Here is a 21,800-nt window from a genome sequence, read left to right as displayed (position 1 = left end):
TTGAACAAGTTAACAGGTAAATACTTACCTTTTCCAAAAGGATACCTTTTACTATGCACCAAAAACCTAAAAAAACTATAACTATGTGTACATCATGCACATCATTGTTTATGTTGTATTTATTTTCCTATGGGAATTACATTTAGAAATGTACATTCTTTACAACATTGTCATCCATTGAATTCATGCAGAGTTTGAAGATTTCAAATTGTGACAAAATGAAAGACTCGACCACGAAGGGACTCGAACCCTCAATCTTCTGATCCGAAGTCAGATGCCTTATCCATTAGGCCACGCAGTCATCTTTATAGAAGTTGTTGAACCTGTGGAAGGTGTGGTAATAGTAACCTTAAGTATAACATTCAAAATTTAGAAGTTTTTTCTAGATATATGTTTTGGAAAAACTTGCTTATGAATTACAAAATGAAATCCAACACATTTTAGTGATTTATGTTGAGTGAACATTGCAAAGTATACCTTTCACATAGCCTAGATTTTGTAAAATCCTTAACTTAGCTGAGAAATAACTTAACTTTTCTATAGGCATGCTATAAAGTTTTATAAAAAGATTAGGGATGTAGGCATAAGAGCAATTTCTCATTGAGCTATGGATGTTCTGATTTCACTGATTCCTTCTAAACATGTGAGATGTATTTTTTATATGCAGATATGCAAATAACCATTATAGTATCAATTTGGTCAAAGAATTGTTTTGCAACACAGATTACCAAAATCAAACAAGTTAACAGGTAAACACTGACATTTTCCTAAAGGTTTTTTAAGTTTTATGAAAATATTAGGGATGTAGGCTTTATAGCAATTTCTCATTGGACTATGGATGTTTGGATTTCAATGATTCATTTTAAACATGTGAGATATAATTTTTATATGCAGATATGTAATATCCTTTATTGTATCAATTTGGTCAAAGATTTTATTCCAACACAGATTACCAAAATTGAACAAGTTAACAGGTAAATACTTACCTTTTCCAAAAGGATACCTTTTACTATGCACCAAAAACCTAAAAAAACTATAACTATGTGTACATCATGCACATCATTGTTTATGTTGTATTTATTTTCCTATGGGAATTACATTTAGAAATGTACATTCTTTACAACATTGTCATCCATTGAATTCATGCAGAGTTTGAAGATTTCAAATTGTGACAAAATGAAAGACTCGACCATGAAGGGACTCAAACCCTCAATCTTCTGATCCGAAGTCAGACGCCTTATCCATTAGGCCACGCGGTCATCTTTATAGAAGTTGTCGAACCTGTGGAAGGTGTGGTAAAAGTAACCTCAAGTATAACATTCAAAATTTAGAAGTTTTTTCTAGATATATGTTTTGGAAAAACTTGCATATGAATTACAAAATGAAATCCAACATATTTTAGTGATTTATGTTGAGTGAACATTACAAAGTATACCTTTCACATAGCCTAGATTTTGTAAAATCCTTAACTTAGCTGAGAAATAACTTAACTTTTCTATAGGCATGCTATAAAGTTTTATAAAAAGATTAGGGATGTAGGCATTAGAGCAATTTCTCATTGAGCTATGGCTGTTCTGATTTCACTGATTCCTTCTAAACATGTGAGATGTATTTTTTATATGCAGATATGCAAATAACCATTATAGTATCAATTTGGTCAAAGAATTGCTTTGCAACACAGATTACCAAAATCAAACAAGTTAACAGGTAAACACTGACTTTTTCCTAAAGGTTTTTTAAGAATTATGAAAATATTAGGGATGTAGGCTTTATAGCAATTTCTCATTGGACTATGGATGTTCGGATTTCAATGATTCATTTTAAACATGTGAGATATAATTTTTATATGCAGATTTGCAAATATCCTTTATTGTATCAATTTGGTCAAAGATTTTTTTCCAACACAGATTACCAAAATTGAACAAGTTAACAGGTAAATACTTACATTTTCCAAAACGATACCTTTTACTATGCACCAAAAACCTAAAAAACCTATAACTATGTGTACATCATGCACATCATTGTTTATGTTGTATTTATTTTCCTATGGGAATTACATTTAGAAATGTACATTCTGTACAACATTATCATCCATTGAATTCATGCAGAGTTTGAAGATTTCAAATAGTGACAAAAAGAATGACTTGACCATGAAGGGACACAAACCCTCAATCTTCTGATCAGAAGTCAGATGCCTCATCCATTATGCCACGCTGTCATCTATGTCGAAATTGTCGAACCTGTGGAAGGTGTGGTAATAGTAACCTCAAGTATAACATTCAAAATTTAGAAGCTTTTTCTAGAGGTATGTTTTGGAAAAACTTGCATATGAATTACAAAATGAAATCCAACATATTTTAGTGATTTATGTTGAGTGAACATTACAAAGTATACCTTTCACATAGCCTAGATTTTGTAAAATCCTTAACTTAGCTGAGAAATAACTTAACTTTTCTATAGGCATGCTATAAAGTTTTATACAAAGATTAGGGATGTAGGCATTAGAGCAATTTCTCATTGAACTATGGGTGTTCTGATTTCACTGATTCCTTCTAAACATGTGAGATGTATTTTTTATATGCAGATATGCAAATAACCATTATAGTATCAATTTGGTCAAAGAACTGCTTTGCAACACAGATTACCAAAATCAAACAAGTTAACAGGTAAACACTTACATTTTCCTAAAGGTTTTTTAAGTTTTATGAAAATATTAGGGATGTAGGCTTTATAGCAATTTCTCATTGGACTATGGATGTTCGGATTTCAATGATTCATTTTAAACATGTGAGATATAATTTTTATATGCAGATATGCAATATCCTTTATTGTATCAATTTGGTCAAAGATTTTTTTCCAACACAGATTACCAAAATTGAACAAGTTAACAGGTAAATACTTACCTTTTCCAAAAGGATACCTTTTACTATGCACCAAAAACCTAAAAAAACTATAACTATGTGTACATCATGCACATCATTGTTTATGTTGTATTTATTTTCCTATGGGAATTACATTTAGAAATGTACATTCTTTACAACATTGTCATCCATTGAATTCATGCAGAGTTTGAAGATTTCAAATTGTGACAAAATGAAAGACTCGACCACGAAGGGACTCGAACCCTCAATCTTCTGATCCGAAGTCAGATGCCTTATCCATTAGGCCACGCAGTCATCTTTATAGAAGTTGTTGAACCTGTGGAAGGTGTGGTAATAGTAACCTTAAGTATAACATTCAAAATTTAGAAGTTTTTTCTAGATATATGTTTTGGAAAAACTTGCTTATGAATTACAAAATGAAATCCAACATATTTTAGTGATTTATGTTGAGTGAACATTGCAAAGTATACCTTTCACATAGCCTAGATTTTGTAAAATCCTTAACTTAGCTGAGAAATAACTTAACTTTTCTATAGGCATGCTATAAAGTTTTATAAAAAGATTAGGGATGTAGGCATAAGAGCAATTTCTCATTGAGCTATGGATGTTCTGATTTCACTGATTCCTTCTAAACATGTGAGATGTATTTTTTATATGCAGATATGCAAATAACCATTATAGTATCAATTTGGTCAAAGAATTGTTTTGCAACACAGATTACCAAAATCAAACAAGTTAACAGGTAAACACTGACATTTTCCTAAAGGTTTTTTAAGTTTTATGAAAATATTAGGGATGTAGGCTTTATAGCAATTTCTCATTGGACTATGGAAGTTTGGATTTCAATGATTCATTTTAAACATGTGAGATATAATTTTTATATGCAGATATGCAAATATCCTTTATTGTATCAATTTGGTCAAAGATTTTTTTCCAACACAGATTACCAAAATTGAACAAGTTAACAGGTAAATACTTACATTTTCCAAAAGGATACCTTTTACTATGCACCAAAAACCTAAAAAACTATAACTATGTGTACATCATGCACATCATTGTTTACGTTGTATTTATTTTCCTATGGGAATTACATTTAGAAATGTACATTCTTTAAAACATTGTCATCCATTGAATTCATGCAGAGTTTGAAGATTTCAAATAGTGACAAAAAGAATAACTTGACCACGAAGTGACACGAACCCTCAATCTTCTGATCAGAAGTCAGACGCCTCTTCCATTATGCCACGCTGTCATCTATGTTGAAATTGTCAAACCTGTGGAAGGTGTGGTAATAGTAACCTCAAGTATAACATTCAAAATTTAGAAGCTTTTTCTAGAGGTATGTTTTGGAAAAACTTGCATATGAATTACAAAATGAAATCCAACATATTTTAGTGATTTATGTTGAGTGAACATTACAAAGTATACCTTTCACATAGCCTAGATTTTGTAAAATCCTTAACTTAGCTGAGAAATAACTTAACTTTTCTATAGGCATGCTATAAAGTTTTATAAAAAGATTAGGGATGTAGGCATTAGAGCAATTTCTCATTGAACTATGGGTGTTCTGATTTCACTGATTCCTTCTAAACATGTGAGATGTATTTTTTATATGCAGATATGCAAATAACCATTATAGTATCAATTTGGTCAAAGAACTGCTTTGCAACACAGATTACCAAAATCAAACAAGTTAACAGGTAAACACTTACATTTTCCTAAAGGTTTTTTAAGTTTTATGAAAATATTAGGGATGTAGGCTTTATAGCAATTTCTCATTGGACTATGGATGTTCGGATTTCAATGATTCATTTTAAACATGTGAGATATAATTTTTATATGCAATATCCTTTATTGTATCAATTTGGTCAAAGATTTTTTTCCAACACAGATTACCAAAATTGAACAAGTTAACAGGTAAATACTTACCTTTTCCAAAAGGATACCTTTTACTATGCACCAAAAACCTAAAAAAACTATAACTATGTGTACATCATGCACATCATTGTTTATGTTGTATTTATTTTCCTATGGGAATTACATTTAGAAATGTACATTCTTTACAACATTGTCATCCATTGAATTCATCTAGAGTTTGAAGATTTCAAATTGTGACAAAATGAAAGACTTGACCACGAAGGGACTCAAACCCTCAATCTTCAGATCCGAAGTCAGACGCCTTATCCATTAGGCCATGCGGTCATCTATATAGAAGTTGTCGAACCTGTGGAAGGTGTGGTAAAAGTAACCTCAAGTATAACATTCAAAATTTAGAAGTTTTTTCTAGATATATGTTTTGGAAAAACTTGCATATGAATTACAAAATGAAATCCAACATATTTTAGTGATTTATGTTGAGTGAACATTACAAAGTATACCTTTCACATAGCCTAGATTTTGTAAAATCCTTAACTTAGCTGAGAAATAACTTAACTTTTCTATAGGCATGCTATAAAGTTTTATAAAAAGATTTAGGGATGTAGGCATTAGAGCAATTTCTCATTGAGCTATGGCTGTTCTGATTTCACTGATTCCTTCTAAACATGTGAGATGTATTTTTTATATGCAGATATGCAAATAACCATTATAGTATCAATTTGGTCAATGAATTGCTTTGCAACACAGATTACCAAAATCAAACAAGTTAACAGGTAAACACTGACATTTTCCTAAAGGTTTTTTAAGTTTTATGAAAATATTAGGGATGTAGGCTTTATAGCAATTTCTCATTGGACTATGGATGTTCGGATTTCAATGATTCATTTTAAACATGTGAGAAATAATTTTTATATGCAGATATGTAATATCCTTTATTGTATCAATTTGGTCAAAGATTTTTTTCCAACACAGATTACCAAAATTGAACAAGTTAACAGGTAAATACTTACCTTTTCCAAAAGGATACCTTTTACTATGCACCAAAAACCTAAAAAAACTATAACTATGTGTACATCATGCACATCATTGTTTATGTTGTATTTATTTTCCTATGGGAATTTCATTTAGAAATGTACATTCTTTACAACATGGTCATCCATTGAATTCATGCAGAGTTTGAAGATTGCAAATTGTGACAAAATGAAAGACTCGACCACGAAGGGACTCGACCCCTCAATCTTCTGATCCGAAGTCAGACGCCTTATCCATTAGGCCACGCGGTCATCTTTATAGAAGTTGTCGAACCTGTGGAAGGTGTGGTAAAAGTAACCTCAAGTATAACATTCAAAATTTAGAAGTTTTTTCTAGATATATGTTTTGGAAAAACTTGCATATGAATTACAAAATGAAATCCAACATATTTTAGTGATTTATGTTGAGTGAACATTACAAAGTATACCTTTCACATAGCCTAGATTTTGTAAAATCCTTAACTTAGCTGAGAAATAACTTAATTTTTCTATAGGCATGCTATAAAGTTTTATAAAAAGATTTAGGGATGTAGGCATTAGAGCAATTTCTCATTGAGCTATGGCTGTTCTGATTTCACTGATTCCTTCTAAACATGTGAGATGTATTTTTTATATGCAGATATGCAAATAACCATTATAGTATCAATTTGGTCAATGAATTGCTTTGCAACACAGATTACCAAAATCAAACAAGTTAACAGATAAACACTGACATTTTCCTAAAGGTTTTTTAAGTTTTATGAAAATATTAGGGATATAGGCTTAATAGCAATTTCTCATTGGACTATGGATGTTCGGATTTCAATGATTCATTTTAAACATGTGAGATATAATTTTTATATGCAGATATGTAATATCCTTTATTGTATCAATTTGGTCAAAGATTTTATTCCAACACAGATTACCAAAATTGAACAAGTTAACAGGTAAATACTTACCTTTTCCAAAAGGATACCTTTTACTATGCACCAAAAACCTAAAAAAACTATAACTATGTGTACATCATGCACATCATTGTTTATGTTGTATTTATTTTCCTATGGGAATTACATTTAGAAATGTACATTCTTTACAACATTGTCATCCATTGAATTCATGCAGAGTTTGAAGATTTCAAATTGTGACAAAATGAAAGACTCAACCACGAAGGGACTCAAACCCTCAATCTTCTGATCCGAAGTCAGACGCCTTATCCATTAGGCCACGCGGTCATCTTTATAGAAGTTGTCGAACCTGTGGAAGGTGTGGTAAAAGTAACCTCAAGTATAACATTCAAAATTTAGAAGTTTTTTCTAGATATATGTTTTGGAAAAACTTGCATATGAATTACAAAATGAAATCCAACATATTTTAGTGATTTATGTTGAGTGAACATTACAAAGTATACCTTTCACATAGCCTAGATTTTGTAAAATCCTTAACTTAGCTGAGAAATAACTTAACTTTTCTATAGGCATGCTATAAAGTTTTATAAAAAGATTAGGGATGTAGGCATTAGAGCAATTTCTCATTGAGCTATGGCTGTTCTGATTTCACTGATTCCTTCTAAACATGTGAGATGTATTTTTTATATGCAGATATGCAAATAACCATTATAGTATCAATTTGGTCAAAGAATTGCTTTGCAACACAGATTACCAAAATCAAACAAGTTAACAGGTAAACACTGACTTTTTCCTAAAGGTTTTTTAAGAATTATGAAAATATTAGGGATGTAGGCTTTATAGCAATTTCTCATTGGACTATGGATGTTCGGATTTCAATGATTCATTTTAAACATGTGAGATATAATTTTTATATGCAGATTTGCAAATATCCTTTATTGTATCAATTTGGTCAAAGATTTTTTTCCAACACAGATTACCAAAATTGAACAAGTTAACAGGTAAATACTTACATTTTCCAAAACGATACCTTTTACTATGCACCAAAAACCTAAAAAACCTATAACTATGTGTACATCATGCACATCATTGTTTATGTTGTATTTATTTTCCTATGGGAATTACATTTAGAAATGTACATTCTGTACAACATTGTCATCCATTGAATTCATGCAGAGTTTGAAGATTTCAAATAGTGACAAAAAGAATGACTTGACCATGAAGGGACACAAACCCTCAATCTTCTGATCAGAAGTCAGATGCCTCATCCATTATGCCACGCTGTCATCTATGTCGAAATTGTCGAACCTGTGGAAGGTGTGGTAATAGTAACCTCAAGTATAACATTCAAAATTTAGAAGCTTTTTCTAGAGGTATGTTTTGGAAAAACTTGCATATGAATTACAAAATGAAATCCAACATATTTTAGTGATTTATGTTGAGTGAACATTACAAAGTATACCTTTCACATAGCCTAGATTTTGTAAAATCCTTAACTTAGCTGAGAAATAACTTAACTTTTCTATAGGCATGCTATAAAGTTTTATACAAAGATTAGGGATGTAGGCATTAGAGCAATTTCTCATTGAACTATGGGTGTTCTGATTTCACTGATTCCTTCTAAACATGTGAGATGTATTTTTTTTATATGCAGATATGCAAATAACCATTATAGTATCAATTTGGTCAAAGAACTGCTTTGCAACACAGATTACCAAAATCAAACAAGTTAACAGATAAACACTGACATTTTCCTAAAGGTTTTTTAAGTTTTATGAAAATATTAGGGATATAGGCTTAATAGCAATTTCTCATTGGACTATGGATGTTCGGATTTCAATGATTCATTTTAAACATGTGAGATATAATTTTTATATGCAGATATGTAATATCCTTTATTGTATCAATTTGGTCAAAGATTTTATTCCAACACAGATTACCAAAATTGAACAAGTTAACAGGTAAATACTTACCTTTTCCAAAAGGATACCTTTTACTATGCACCAAAAACCTAAAAAAACTATAACTATGTGTACATCATGCACATCATTGTTTATGTTGTATTTATTTTCCTATGGGAATTACATTTAGAAATGTACATTCTTTACAACATTGTCATCCATTGAATTCATGCAGAGTTTGAAGATTTCAAATTGTGACAAAATGAAAGACTCAACCACGAAGGGACTCAAACCCTCAATCTTCTGATCCGAAGTCAGACGCCTTATCCATTAGGCCACGCGGTCATCTTTATAGAAGTTGTCGAACCTGTGGAAGGTGTGGTAAAAGTAACCTCAAGTATAACATTCAAAATTTAGAAGTTTTTTCTAGATATATGTTTTGGAAAAACTTGCATATGAATTACAAAATGAAATCCAACATATTTTAGTGATTTATGTTGAGTGAACATTACAAAGTATACCTTTCACATAGCCTAGATTTTGTAAAATCCTTAACTTAGCTGAGAAATAACTTAACTTTTCTATAGGCATGCTATAAAGTTTTATAAAAAGATTAGGGATGTAGGCATTAGAGCAATTTCTCATTGAGCTATGGCTGTTCTGATTTCACTGATTCCTTCTAAACATGTGAGATGTATTTTTTATATGCAGATATGCAAATAACCATTATAGTATCAATTTGGTCAAAGAATTGCTTTGCAACACAGATTACCAAAATCAAACAAGTTAACAGGTAAACACTGACTTTTTCCTAAAGGTTTTTTAAGAATTATGAAAATATTAGGGATGTAGGCTTTATAGCAATTTCTCATTGGACTATGGATGTTCGGATTTCAATGATTCATTTTAAACATGTGAGATAATTTTTATATGCAGATTTGCAAATATCCTTTATTGTATCAATTTGGTCAAAGATTTTTTTCCAACACAGATTACCAAAATTGAACAAGTTAACAGGTAAATACTTACATTTTCCAAAACGATACCTTTTACTATGCACCAAAAACCTAAAAAACCTATAACTATGTGTACATCATGCACATCATTGTTTATGTTGTATTTATTTTCCTATGGGAATTACATTTAGAAATGTACATTCTGTACAACATTGTCATCCATTGAATTCATGCAGAGTTTGAAGATTTCAAATAGTGACAAAAAGAATGACTTGACCATGAAGGGACACAAACCCTCAATCTTCTGATCAGAAGTCAGATGCCTCATCCATTATGCCACGCTGTCATCTATGTCGAAATTGTCGAACCTGTGGAAGGTGTGGTAATAGTAACCTCAAGTATAACATTCAAAATTTAGAAGCTTTTTCTAGAGGTATGTTTTGGAAAAACTTGCATATGAATTACAAAATGAAATCCAACATATTTTAGTGATTTATGTTGAGTGAACATTACAAAGTATACCTTTCACATAGCCTAGATTTTGTAAAATCCTTAACTTAGCTGAGAAATAACTTAACTTTTCTATAGGCATGCTATAAAGTTTTATACAAAGATTAGGGATGTAGGCATTAGAGCAATTTCTCATTGAACTATGGGTGTTCTGATTTCACTGATTCCTTCTAAACATGTGAGATGTATTTTTTATATGCAGATATGCAAATAACCATTATAGTATCAATTTGGTCAAAGAACTGCTTTGCAACACAGATTACCAAAATCAAACAAGTTAACAGGTAAACACTTACATTTTCCTAAAGGTTTTTTAAGTTTTATGAAAATATTAGGGATGTAGGCTTTATAGCAATTTCTCATTGGACTATGGATGTTCGGATTTCAATGATTCATTTTAAACATGTGAGATATAATTTTTATATGCAGATATGCAATATCCTTTATTGTATCAATTTGGTCAAAGATTTTTTTCCAACACAGATTACCAAAATTGAACAAGTTAACAGGTAAATACTTACCTTTTCCAAAAGGATACCTTTTACTATGCACCAAAAACCTAAAAAAACTATAACTATGTGTACATCATGCACATCATTGTTTATGTTGTATTTATTTTCCTATGGGAATTACATTTAGAAATGTACATTCTTTACAACATTGTCATCCATTGAATTCATGCAGAGTTTGAAGATTTCAAATTGTGACAAAATGAAAGACTCGACCACGAAGGGACTCGAACCCTCAATCTTCTGATCCGAAGTCAGATGCCTTATCCATTAGGCCACGCAGTCATCTTTATAGAAGTTGTTGAACCTGTGGAAGGTGTGGTAATAGTAACCTTAAGTATAACATTCAAAATTTAGAAGTTTTTTCTAGATATATGTTTTGGAAAAACTTGCTTATGAATTACAAAATGAAATCCAACACATTTTAGTGATTTATGTTGAGTGAACATTGCAAAGTATACCTTTCACATAGCCTAGATTTTGTAAAATCCTTAACTTAGCTGAGAAATAACTTAACTTTTCTATAGGCATGCTATAAAGTTTTATAAAAAGATTAGGGATGTAGGCATAAGAGCAATTTCTCATTGAGCTATGGATGTTCTGATTTCACTGATTCCTTCTAAACATGTGAGATGTATTTTTTATATGCAGATATGCAAATAACCATTATAGTATCAATTTGGTCAAAGAATTGTTTTGCAACACAGATTACCAAAATCAAACAAGTTAACAGGTAAACACTGACATTTTCCTAAAGGTTTTTTAAGTTTTATGAAAATATTAGGGATGTAGGCTTTATAGCAATTTCTCATTGGACTATGGATGTTTGGATTTCAATGATTCATTTTAAACATGTGAGATATAATTTTTATATGCAGATATGTAATATCCTTTATTGTATCAATTTGGTCAAAGATTTTATTCCAACACAGATTACCAAAATTGAACAAGTTAACAGGTAAATACTTACCTTTTCCAAAAGGATACCTTTTACTATGCACCAAAAACCTAAAAAAACTATAACTATGTGTACATCATGCACATCATTGTTTATGTTGTATTTATTTTCCTATGGGAATTACATTTAGAAATGTACATTCTTTACAACATTGTCATCCATTGAATTCATGCAGAGTTTGAAGATTTCAAATTGTGACAAAATGAAAGACTCGACCACGAAGGGACTCAAACCCTCAATCTTCTGATCCGAAGTCAGACGCCTTATCCATTAGGCCACGCGGTCATCTTTATAGAAGTTGTCGAACCTGTGGAAGGTGTGGTAAAAGTAACCTCAAGTATAACATTCAAAATTTAGAAGTTTTTTCTAGATATATGTTTTGGAAAAACTTGCATATGAATTACAAAATGAAATCCAACATATTTTAGTGATTTATGTTGAGTGAACATTACAAAGTATACCTTTCACATAGCCTAGATTTTGTAAAATCCTTAACTTAGCTGAGAAATAACTTAACTTTTCTATAGGCATGCTATAAAGTTTTATAAAAAGATTAGGGATGTAGGCATTAGAGCAATTTCTCATTGAGCTATGGCTGTTCTGATTTCACTGATTCCTTCTAAACATGTGAGATGTATTTTTTATATGCAGATATGCAAATAACCATTATAGTATCAATTTGGTCAAAGAATTGCTTTGCAACACAGATTACCAAAATCAAACAAGTTAACAGGTAAACACTGACTTTTTCCTAAAGGTTTTTTAAGAATTATGAAAATATTAGGGATGTAGGCTTTATAGCAATTTCTCATTGGACTATGGATGTTCGGATTTCAATGATTCATTTTAAACATGTGAGATATAATTTTTATATGCAGATTTGCAAATATCCTTTATTGTATCAATTTGGTCAAAGATTTTTTTCCAACACAGATTACCAAAATTGAACAAGTTAACAGGTAAATACTTACATTTTCCAAAACGATACCTTTTACTATGCACCAAAAACCTAAAAAACCTATAACTATGTGTACATCATGCACATCATTGTTTATGTTGTATTTATTTTCCTATGGGAATTACATTTAGAAATGTACATTCTGTACAACATTATCATCCATTGAATTCATGCAGAGTTTGAAGATTTCAAATAGTGACAAAAAGAATGACTTGACCATGAAGGGACACAAACCCTCAATCTTCTGATCAGAAGTCAGATGCCTCATCCATTATGCCACGCTGTCATCTATGTCGAAATTGTCGAACCTGTGGAAGGTGTGGTAATAGTAACCTCAAGTATAACATTCAAAATTTAGAAGCTTTTTCTAGAGGTATGTTTTGGAAAAACTTGCATATGAATTACAAAATGAAATCCAACATATTTTAGTGATTTATGTTGAGTGAACATTACAAAGTATACCTTTCACATAGCCTAGATTTTGTAAAATCCTTAACTTAGCTGAGAAATAACTTAACTTTTCTATAGGCATGCTATAAAGTTTTATACAAAGATTAGGGATGTAGGCATTAGAGCAATTTCTCATTGAACTATGGGTGTTCTGATTTCACTGATTCCTTCTAAACATGTGAGATGTATTTTTTATATGCAGATATGCAAATAACCATTATAGTATCAATTTGGTCAAAGAACTGCTTTGCAACACAGATTACCAAAATCAAACAAGTTAACAGGTAAACACTTACATTTTCCTAAAGGTTTTTTAAGTTTTATGAAAATATTAGGGATGTAGGCTTTATAGCAATTTCTCATTGGACTATGGATGTTCGGATTTCAATGATTCATTTTAAACATGTGAGATATAATTTTTATATGCAGATATGCAATATCCTTTATTGTATCAATTTGGTCAAAGATTTTTTTCCAACACAGATTACCAAAATTGAACAAGTTAACAGGTAAATACTTACCTTTTCCAAAAGGATACCTTTTACTATGCACCAAAAACCTAAAAAAACTATAACTATGTGTACATCATGCACATCATTGTTTATGTTGTATTTATTTTCCTATGGGAATTACATTTAGAAATGTACATTCTTTACAACATTGTCATCCATTGAATTCATGCAGAGTTTGAAGATTTCAAATTGTGACAAAATGAAAGACTCGACCACGAAGGGACTCGAACCCTCAATCTTCTGATCCGAAGTCAGATGCCTTATCCATTAGGCCACGCAGTCATCTTTATAGAAGTTGTTGAACCTGTGGAAGGTGTGGTAATAGTAACCTTAAGTATAACATTCAAAATTTAGAAGTTTTTTCTAGATATATGTTTTGGAAAAACTTGCTTATGAATTACAAAATGAAATCCAACATATTTTAGTGATTTATGTTGAGTGAACATTGCAAAGTATACCTTTCACATAGCCTAGATTTTGTAAAATCCTTAACTTAGCTGAGAAATAACTTAACTTTTCTATAGGCATGCTATAAAGTTTTATAAAAAGATTAGGGATGTAGGCATAAGAGCAATTTCTCATTGAGCTATGGATGTTCTGATTTCACTGATTCCTTCTAAACATGTGAGATGTATTTTTTATATGCAGATATGCAAATAACCATTATAGTATCAATTTGGTCAAAGAATTGCTTTGCAACACAGATTACCAAAATCAAACAAGTTAACAGGTAAACACTGACATTTTCCTAAAGGTTTTTTAAGTTTTATGAAAATATTAGGGATGTAGGCTTTATAGCAATTTCTCATTGGACTATGGATGTTTGGATTTCAATGATTCATTTTAAACATGTGAGATATAATTTTTATATGCAGATATGCAAATATCCTTTATTGTATCAATTTGGTCAAAGATTTTTTTCCAACACAGATTACCAAAATTGAACAAGTTAACAGGTAAATACTTACATTTTCCAAAAGGATACCTTTTACTATGCACCAAAAACCTAAAAAAACTATAACTATGTGTACATCATGCACATCATTGTTTACGTTGTATTTATTTTCCTATGGGAATTACATTTAGAAATGTACATTCTTTAAAACATTGTCATCCATTGAATTCATGCAGAGTTTGAAGATTTCAAATAGTGACAAAAAGAATAACTTGACCACGAAGTGACACGAACCCTCAATCTTCTGATCAGAAGTCAGACGCCTCATCCATTATGCCACGCTGTCATCTATGTTGAAATTGTCAAACCTGTGGAAGGTGTGGTAATAGTAACCTCAAGTATAACATTCAAAATTTAGAAGCTTTTTCTAGAGGTATGTTTTGGAAAAACTTGCATATGAATTACAAAATGAAATCCAACATATTTTAGTGATTTATGTTGAGTGAACATTACAAAGTATACCTTTCACATAGCCTAGATTTTGTAAAATCCTTAACTTAGCTGAGAAATAACTTAACTTTTCTATAGGCATGCTATAAAGTTTTATAAAAAGATTAGGGATGTAGGCATTAGAGCAATTTCTCATTGAACTATGGGTGTTCTGATTTCACTGATTCCTTCTAAACATGTGAGATGTATTTTTTATATGCAGATATGCAAATAACCATTATAGTATCAATTTGGTCAAAGAACTGCTTTGCAACACAGATTACCAAAATCAAACAAGTTAACAGGTAAACACTTACATTTTCCTAAAGGTTTTTTAAGTTTTATGAAAATATTAGGGATGTAGGCTTTATAGCAATTTCTCATTGGACTATGGATGTTCGGATTTCAATGATTCATTTTAAACATGTGAGATATAATTTTTATATGCAGATATGCAATATCCTTTATTGTATCAATTTGGTCAAAGATTTTTTTCCAACACAGATTACCAAAATTGAACAAGTTAACAGGTAAATACTTACCTTTTCCAAAAGGATACCTTTTACTATGCACCAAAAACCTAAAAAAACTATAACTATGTGTACATCATGCACATCATTGTTTATGTTGTATTTATTTTCCTATGGGAATTACATTTAGAAATGTACATTCTTTACAACATTGTCATCCATTGAATTCATCTAGAGTTTGAAGATTTCAAATTGTGACAAAATGAAAGACTCGACCACGAAGGGACTCAAACCCTCAATCTTCAGATCCGAAGTCAGACGCCTTATCCATTAGGCCATGCGGTCATCTATATAGAAGTTGTCGAACCTGTGGAAGGTGTGGTAAAAGTAACCTCAAGTATAACATTCAAAATTTAGAAGTTTTTTCTAGATATATGTTTTGGAAAAACTTGCATATGAATTACAAAATGAAATCCAACATATTTTAGTGATTTATGTTGAGTGAACATTACAAAGTATACCTTTCACATAGCCTAGATTTTGTAAAATCCTTAACTTAGCTGAGAAATAACTTAACTTTTCTATAGGCATGCTATAAAGTTTTATAAAAAGATTTAGGGATGTAGGCATTAGAGCAATTTCTCATTGAGCTATGGCTGTTCTGATTTCACTGATTCCTTCTAAACATGTGAGATGTATTTTTTATATGCAGATATGCAAATAACCATTATAGTATCAATTTGGTCAATGAATTGCTTTGCAACACAGATTACCAAAATCAAACAAGTTAACAGGTAAACACTGACATTTTCCTAAAGGTTTTTTAAGTTTTATGAAAATATTAGGGATGTAGGCTTTATAGCAATTTCTCATTGGACTATGGATGTTCGGATTTCAATGATTCATTTTAAACATGTGAGAAATAATTTTTATATGCAGATATGTAATATCCTTTATTGTATCAATTTGGTCAAAGATTTTTTTCCAACACAGATTACCAAAATTGAACAAGTTAACAGGTAAATACTTACCTTTTCCAAAAGGATACCTTTTACTATGCACCAAAAACCTAAAAAAACTATAACTATGTGTACATCATGCACATCATTGTTTATGTTGTATTTATTTTCCTATGGGAATTACATTTAGAAATGTACATTCTTTACAACATGGTCATCCATTGAATTCATGCAGAGTTTGAAGATTGCAAATTGTGACAAAATGAAAGACTCGACCACGAAGGGACTCGACCCCTCAATCGTCTGATCCGAAGTCAGATGCCTTATCCATTAGGCCACGCGGTCATCTTTATAGAAGTTGTCGAACCTGTGGAAGGTGTGGTAAAAGTAACCTCAAGTATAACATTCAAAATTTAGAAGTTTTTTCTAGATATATGTTTTGGAAAAACTTGCATATGAATTACAAAATGAAATCCAACATATTTTAGTGATTTATGTTGAGTGAACATTACAAAGTATACCTTTCACATAGCCTAGATTTTGTAAAATCCTTAACTTAGCTGAGAAATAACTTAACTTTTCTATAGGCATGCTATAAAGTTTTATAAAAAGATTTAGGGATGTAGGCATTAGAGCAATTTCTCATTGAGCTATGGCTGTTCTGTTTTCACTGATTCCTTCTAAACATGTGAGATGTATTTTTTATATGCAGATATGCAAATAACCATTATAGTATCAATTTGGTCAATGAATTGCTTTGCAACACAGATTACCAAAATCAAACAAGTTAACAGATAAACACTGACATTTTCCTAAAGGTTTTTTAAGTTTTATGAAAATATTAGGGATGTAGGCTTAATAGCAATTTCTCATTGGACTATGGATGTTCGGATTTCAATGATTCATTTTAAACATGTGAGATATAATTTTTATATGCAGATATGTAATATCCTTTATTGTATCAATTTGGTCAAAGATTTTATTCCAACACAGATTACCAAAATTGAACAAGTTAACAGGTAAATACTTACATTTTCCAAAAGGATACCTTTTACTATGCACCAAAAACCTAAAAAAACTATAACTATGTGTACATCATGCACATCATTGTTTATGTTGTATTTATTTTCCTATGGTAATTACATTTAGAAATGTACATTCTTTACAACATTGTCATCCATTGAATTCATGCAGAGTTTGAAGATTTCAAATTGTGACAAAATGAAAGACTCGACCACGAAGGGACTCGAACCCTCAATCTTCTGATCCGAAGTCAGATGCCTTATCCATTAGGCCACGCAGTCATCTTTATAGAAGTTGTTGAACCTGTGGAAGGTGTGGTAATAGTAACCTTAAGTATAACATTCAAAATTTAGAAGTTTTTTCTAGATATATGTTTTGGAAAAACTTGCTTATGAATTACAAAATGAAATCCAACATATTTTAGTGATTTATGTTGAGTGAACATTACAAAGTATACCTTTCACATAGCCTAGATTTTGTAAAATCCTTAACTTAGTTGAGAAATAACTTAACTTTTCTATAGGCATGCTATAAAGTTTTATAAAAAGATTAGGGATGTAGGCATAAGAGCAATTTCTCATTGAGCTATGGATGTTCTGATTTCACTGATTCCTTCTAAACATGTGAGATGTATTTTTTATATGCAGATATGCAAATAACCATTATAGTATCAATTTGGTCAAAGAATTGTTTTGCAACACAGATTACCAAAATCAAACAAGTTAACAGGTAAACACTGACATTTTCCTAAAGGTTTTTTAAGTTTTATGAAAATATTAGGGATGTAGGCTTTATAGCAATTTCTCATTGGACTATGGATGTTTGGATTTCAATGATTCATTTTAAACATGTGAGATATAATTTTTATATGCAGATATGCAAATATCCTTTATTGTATCAATTTGGTCAAAGATTTTTTTCCAACACAGATTACCAAAATTGAACAAGTTAACAGGTAAATACTTACATTTTCCAAAAGGATACCTTTTACTATGCACCAAAAACATAAAAAACCTATAACTATGTGTACATCATGCACATCATTGTTTACGTTGTATTTATTTTCCTATGGGAATTACATTTAGAAATGTACATTCTTTAAAACATTGTCATCCATTGAATTCATGCAGAGTTTGAAGATTTGAAATAGTGACAAAAAGAATAACTTGACCACGAAGTGACACGAACCCTCAATCTTCTGATCAGAAGTCAGACGCCTCATCCATTATGCCACGCTGTCATCTATGTTGAAATTGTCAAACCTGTGGAAGGTGTGGTAATAGTAACCTTAAGTATAACATTCAAAATTTAGAAGTTTTTTCTAGATATATGTTTTGGAAAAACTTGCTTATGAATTACAAAATGAAATCCAACATATTTTAGTGATTTATGTTGAGTGAACATTGCAAAGTATACCTTTCACATAGCCTAGATTTTGTAAAATCCTTAACTTAGCTGAGAAATAACTTAACTTTTCTATAGGCATGCTATAAAGTTTTATAAAAAGATTAGGGATGTAGGCATAAGAGCAATTTCTCATTGAGCTATGGATGTTCTGATTTCACTGATTCCTTCTAAACATGTGAGATGTATTTTTTATATGCAGATATGCAAATAACCATTATAGTATCAATTTGGTCAAAGAATTGTTTTGCAACACAGATTACCAAAATCAAACAAGTTAACAGGTAAACACTGACATTTTCCTAAAGGTTTTTTAAGTTTTATGAATATATTAGGGATGTAGGCTTTATAGCAATTTCTCATTGGACTATGGATGTTTGGATTTCAATGATTCATTTTAAACATGTGAGATATAATTTTTATATGCAGATATGCAAATATCCTTTATTGTATCAATTTGGTCAAAGATTTTTTTCCAACACAGATTACCAAAATTGAACAAGTTAACAGGTAAATACTTACATTTTCCAAAAGGATACCTTTTACTATGCACCAAAAACCTAAAAAACCTATAACTATGTGTACATCATGCACATCATTGTTTACGTTGTATTTATTTTCCTATGGGAATTACATTTAGAAATGTACATTCTTTAAAACATTGTCATCCATTGAATTCATGCAGAGTTTTAAGATTTCAAATAGTGACAAAAAGAATAACTTGACCACGAAGTGATACGAACCCTCAATCTTCTGATCAGAAGTCAGACGCCTCATCCATTATGCCACGCTGTCATCTATGTTGAAATTGTCAAACCTGTGGAAGGTGTGGTAATAGTAACCTCAAGTATAACATTCAAAATTTAGAAGCTTTTTCTAGAGGTATGTTTTGGAAAAACTTGCATATGAATTACAAAATGAAATCCAACATATTTTAGTGATTTATGTTGAGTGAACATTACAAAGTATACCTTTCACATAGCCTAGATTTTGTAAAATCCTTAACTTAGCTGAGAAATAACTTAACTTTTCTATAGGCATGCTATAAAGTTTTATAAAAAGATTAGGGATGTAGGCATTAGAGCAATTTCTCATTGAACTATGGGTGTTCTGATTTCACTGATTCCTTCTAAACATGTGAGATGTATTTTTTATATGCAGATATGCAAATAACCATTATAGTATCAATTTGGTCAAAGAACTGCTTTGCAACACAGATTACCAAAATCAAACAAGTTAACAGGTAAACACTTACATTTTCCTAAAGGTTTTTTAAGTTTTATGAAAATATTAGGGATGTAGGCTTTATAGCAATTTCTCATTGGACTATGGATGTTCGGATTTCAATGATTCATTTTAAACATGTGAGATATAATTTTTATATGCAGATATGCAATATCCTTTATTGTATCAATTTGGTCAAAGATTTTTTTCCAACACAGATTACCAAAATTGAATAAGTTAACAGGTAAATACTTACCTTTTCCAAAAGGATACCTTTTACTATGCACCAAAAACCTAAAAAAACTATAACTATGTGTACATCATGCACATCATTGTTTATGTTGTATTTATTTTCCTATGGGAATTACATTTAGAAATGTACATTCTTTACAACATTGTCATCCATTGAATTCATCTAGAGTTTGAAGATTTCAAATTGTGACAAAATGAAAGACTCGACCACGAAGGGACTCAAACCCTCAATCTTCAGATCCGAAGTCAGACGCCTTATCCATTAGGCCATGCGGTCATCTATATAGAAGTTGTCGAACCTGTGGAAGGTGTGGTAAAAGTAACCTCAAGTATAACATTCAAAATTTAGAAGTTTTTTCTAGATATATGTTTTGGAAAAACTTGCATATGAATTACAAAATGAAATCCAACATATTTTAGTGATTTATGTTGAGTGAACATTACAAAGTATACCTTTCACATAGCCTAGATTTTGTAAAATCCTTAACTTAGCTGAGAAATAACTTAACTATTCTATAGGCATGCTATAAAGTTTTATAAAAAGATTTAGGGATGTAGGCATTAGAGCAATTTCTCATTGAGCTATGGCTGTTCTGATTTCACTGATTCCTTCTAAACATGTGAGATGTATTTTTTATATGCAGATATGCAAATAACCATTATAGTATCAATTTGGTCAATGAATTGCTTTGCAACACAGATTACCAAAATCAAACAAGTTAACAGGTAAACACTGACATTTTCCTAAAGGTTTTTTAAGTTTTATGAAAATATTAGGGATGTAGGCTTTATAGCAATTTCTCATTGGACTATGGATGTTCGGATTTCAATGATTCATTTTAAACATGTGAGAAATAATTTTTATATGCAGATATGTAATATCCTTTATTGTATCAATTTGGTCAAAGATTTTTTTCCAACACAGATTACCAAAATTGAACAAGTTAACAGGTAAATACTTACCTTTTCCAAAAGGATACCTTTTACTATGCACCAAAAACCTAAAAAAACTATAACTATGTGTACATCATGCACATCATTGTTTATGTTGTATTTATTTTCCTATGGGAATTACATTTAGAAATGTACATTCTTTACAACATGGTCATCCATTGAATTCATGCAGAGTTTGAAGATTGCAAATTGTGACAAAATGAAAGACTCGACCACGAAGGGACTCGACCCCTCAATCTTCTGATCCGAAGTCAGACGCCTTATCCATTAGGCCACGCGGTCATCTTTATAGAAGTTGTCGAACCTGTGGAAGGTGTGGTAAAAGTAACCTCAAGTATAACATTCAAAATTTAGAAGTTTTTTCTAGATATATGTTTTGGAAAAACTTGCATATGAATTACAAAATGAAATCCAACATATTTTAGTGATTTATGTTGAGTGAACATTACAAAGTATACCTTTCACATAGCCTAGATTTTGTAAAATCCTTAACTTAGCTGAGAAATAACTTAACTTTTCTATAGGCATGCTATAAAGTTTTATAAAAAGATTTAGGGATGTAGGCATTAGAGCAATTTCTCATTGAGCTATGGCTGTTCTGATTTCACTGATTCCTTCTAAACATGTGAGATGTATTTTTTATATGCAGATATGCAAATAACCATTATAGTATCAATTTGGTCAATGAATTGCTTTGCAAC

General features: G+C 30.7%; 12 non-coding genes across 12 annotated transcripts; all 12 read right to left on the bottom strand.

The window, feature by feature from the left end:
• Positions 1-228: 228 nt before the first annotated feature.
• On the bottom strand, positions 229-301 carry TRNAR-UCG (transfer RNA arginine (anticodon UCG)). Its single transcript has one exon. It is a non-coding gene; the product is annotated as a tRNA-Arg (tRNA).
• Positions 302-1,186: 885 nt separating this feature from the next.
• TRNAR-UCG (transfer RNA arginine (anticodon UCG)) lies at positions 1,187-1,259 on the bottom strand. The gene has a single exon. It is a non-coding gene; the product is annotated as a tRNA-Arg (tRNA).
• A 1,844-nt stretch (positions 1,260-3,103) lies between these two features.
• Positions 3,104-3,176, bottom strand: TRNAR-UCG (transfer RNA arginine (anticodon UCG)). Its single transcript has one exon. It is a non-coding gene; the product is annotated as a tRNA-Arg (tRNA).
• A 2,794-nt stretch (positions 3,177-5,970) lies between these two features.
• TRNAR-UCG (transfer RNA arginine (anticodon UCG)) lies at positions 5,971-6,043 on the bottom strand. Its single transcript has one exon. It is a non-coding gene; the product is annotated as a tRNA-Arg (tRNA).
• Positions 6,044-6,929: 886 nt separating this feature from the next.
• TRNAR-UCG (transfer RNA arginine (anticodon UCG)) lies at positions 6,930-7,002 on the bottom strand. The gene has a single exon. It is a non-coding gene; the product is annotated as a tRNA-Arg (tRNA).
• A 1,846-nt stretch (positions 7,003-8,848) lies between these two features.
• Positions 8,849-8,921, bottom strand: TRNAR-UCG (transfer RNA arginine (anticodon UCG)). Its single transcript has one exon. It is a non-coding gene; the product is annotated as a tRNA-Arg (tRNA).
• Positions 8,922-10,763: 1,842 nt separating this feature from the next.
• TRNAR-UCG (transfer RNA arginine (anticodon UCG)) lies at positions 10,764-10,836 on the bottom strand. Its single transcript has one exon. It is a non-coding gene; the product is annotated as a tRNA-Arg (tRNA).
• An 885-nt stretch (positions 10,837-11,721) lies between these two features.
• On the bottom strand, positions 11,722-11,794 carry TRNAR-UCG (transfer RNA arginine (anticodon UCG)). Its single transcript has one exon. It is a non-coding gene; the product is annotated as a tRNA-Arg (tRNA).
• Positions 11,795-13,638: 1,844 nt separating this feature from the next.
• Positions 13,639-13,711, bottom strand: TRNAR-UCG (transfer RNA arginine (anticodon UCG)). Its single transcript has one exon. It is a non-coding gene; the product is annotated as a tRNA-Arg (tRNA).
• Positions 13,712-16,514: 2,803 nt separating this feature from the next.
• On the bottom strand, positions 16,515-16,587 carry TRNAR-UCG (transfer RNA arginine (anticodon UCG)). The gene has a single exon. It is a non-coding gene; the product is annotated as a tRNA-Arg (tRNA).
• Positions 16,588-17,473: 886 nt separating this feature from the next.
• On the bottom strand, positions 17,474-17,546 carry TRNAR-UCG (transfer RNA arginine (anticodon UCG)). Its single transcript has one exon. It is a non-coding gene; the product is annotated as a tRNA-Arg (tRNA).
• A 3,762-nt stretch (positions 17,547-21,308) lies between these two features.
• TRNAR-UCG (transfer RNA arginine (anticodon UCG)) lies at positions 21,309-21,381 on the bottom strand. Its single transcript has one exon. It is a non-coding gene; the product is annotated as a tRNA-Arg (tRNA).
• Positions 21,382-21,800: the final 419 nt, after the last annotated feature.

This window comes from Taudactylus pleione, unplaced genomic scaffold, assembly GCF_031769625.1.
Source record: "Taudactylus pleione unplaced genomic scaffold, aTauple2 ptg000612l, whole genome shotgun sequence".
Lineage (NCBI taxonomy): Eukaryota > Metazoa > Chordata > Amphibia > Anura > Myobatrachidae > Taudactylus > Taudactylus pleione.
Note: the sequence above shows the minus strand (reverse complement) of the source record. Positions and strands in the feature narration are given on the sequence as shown.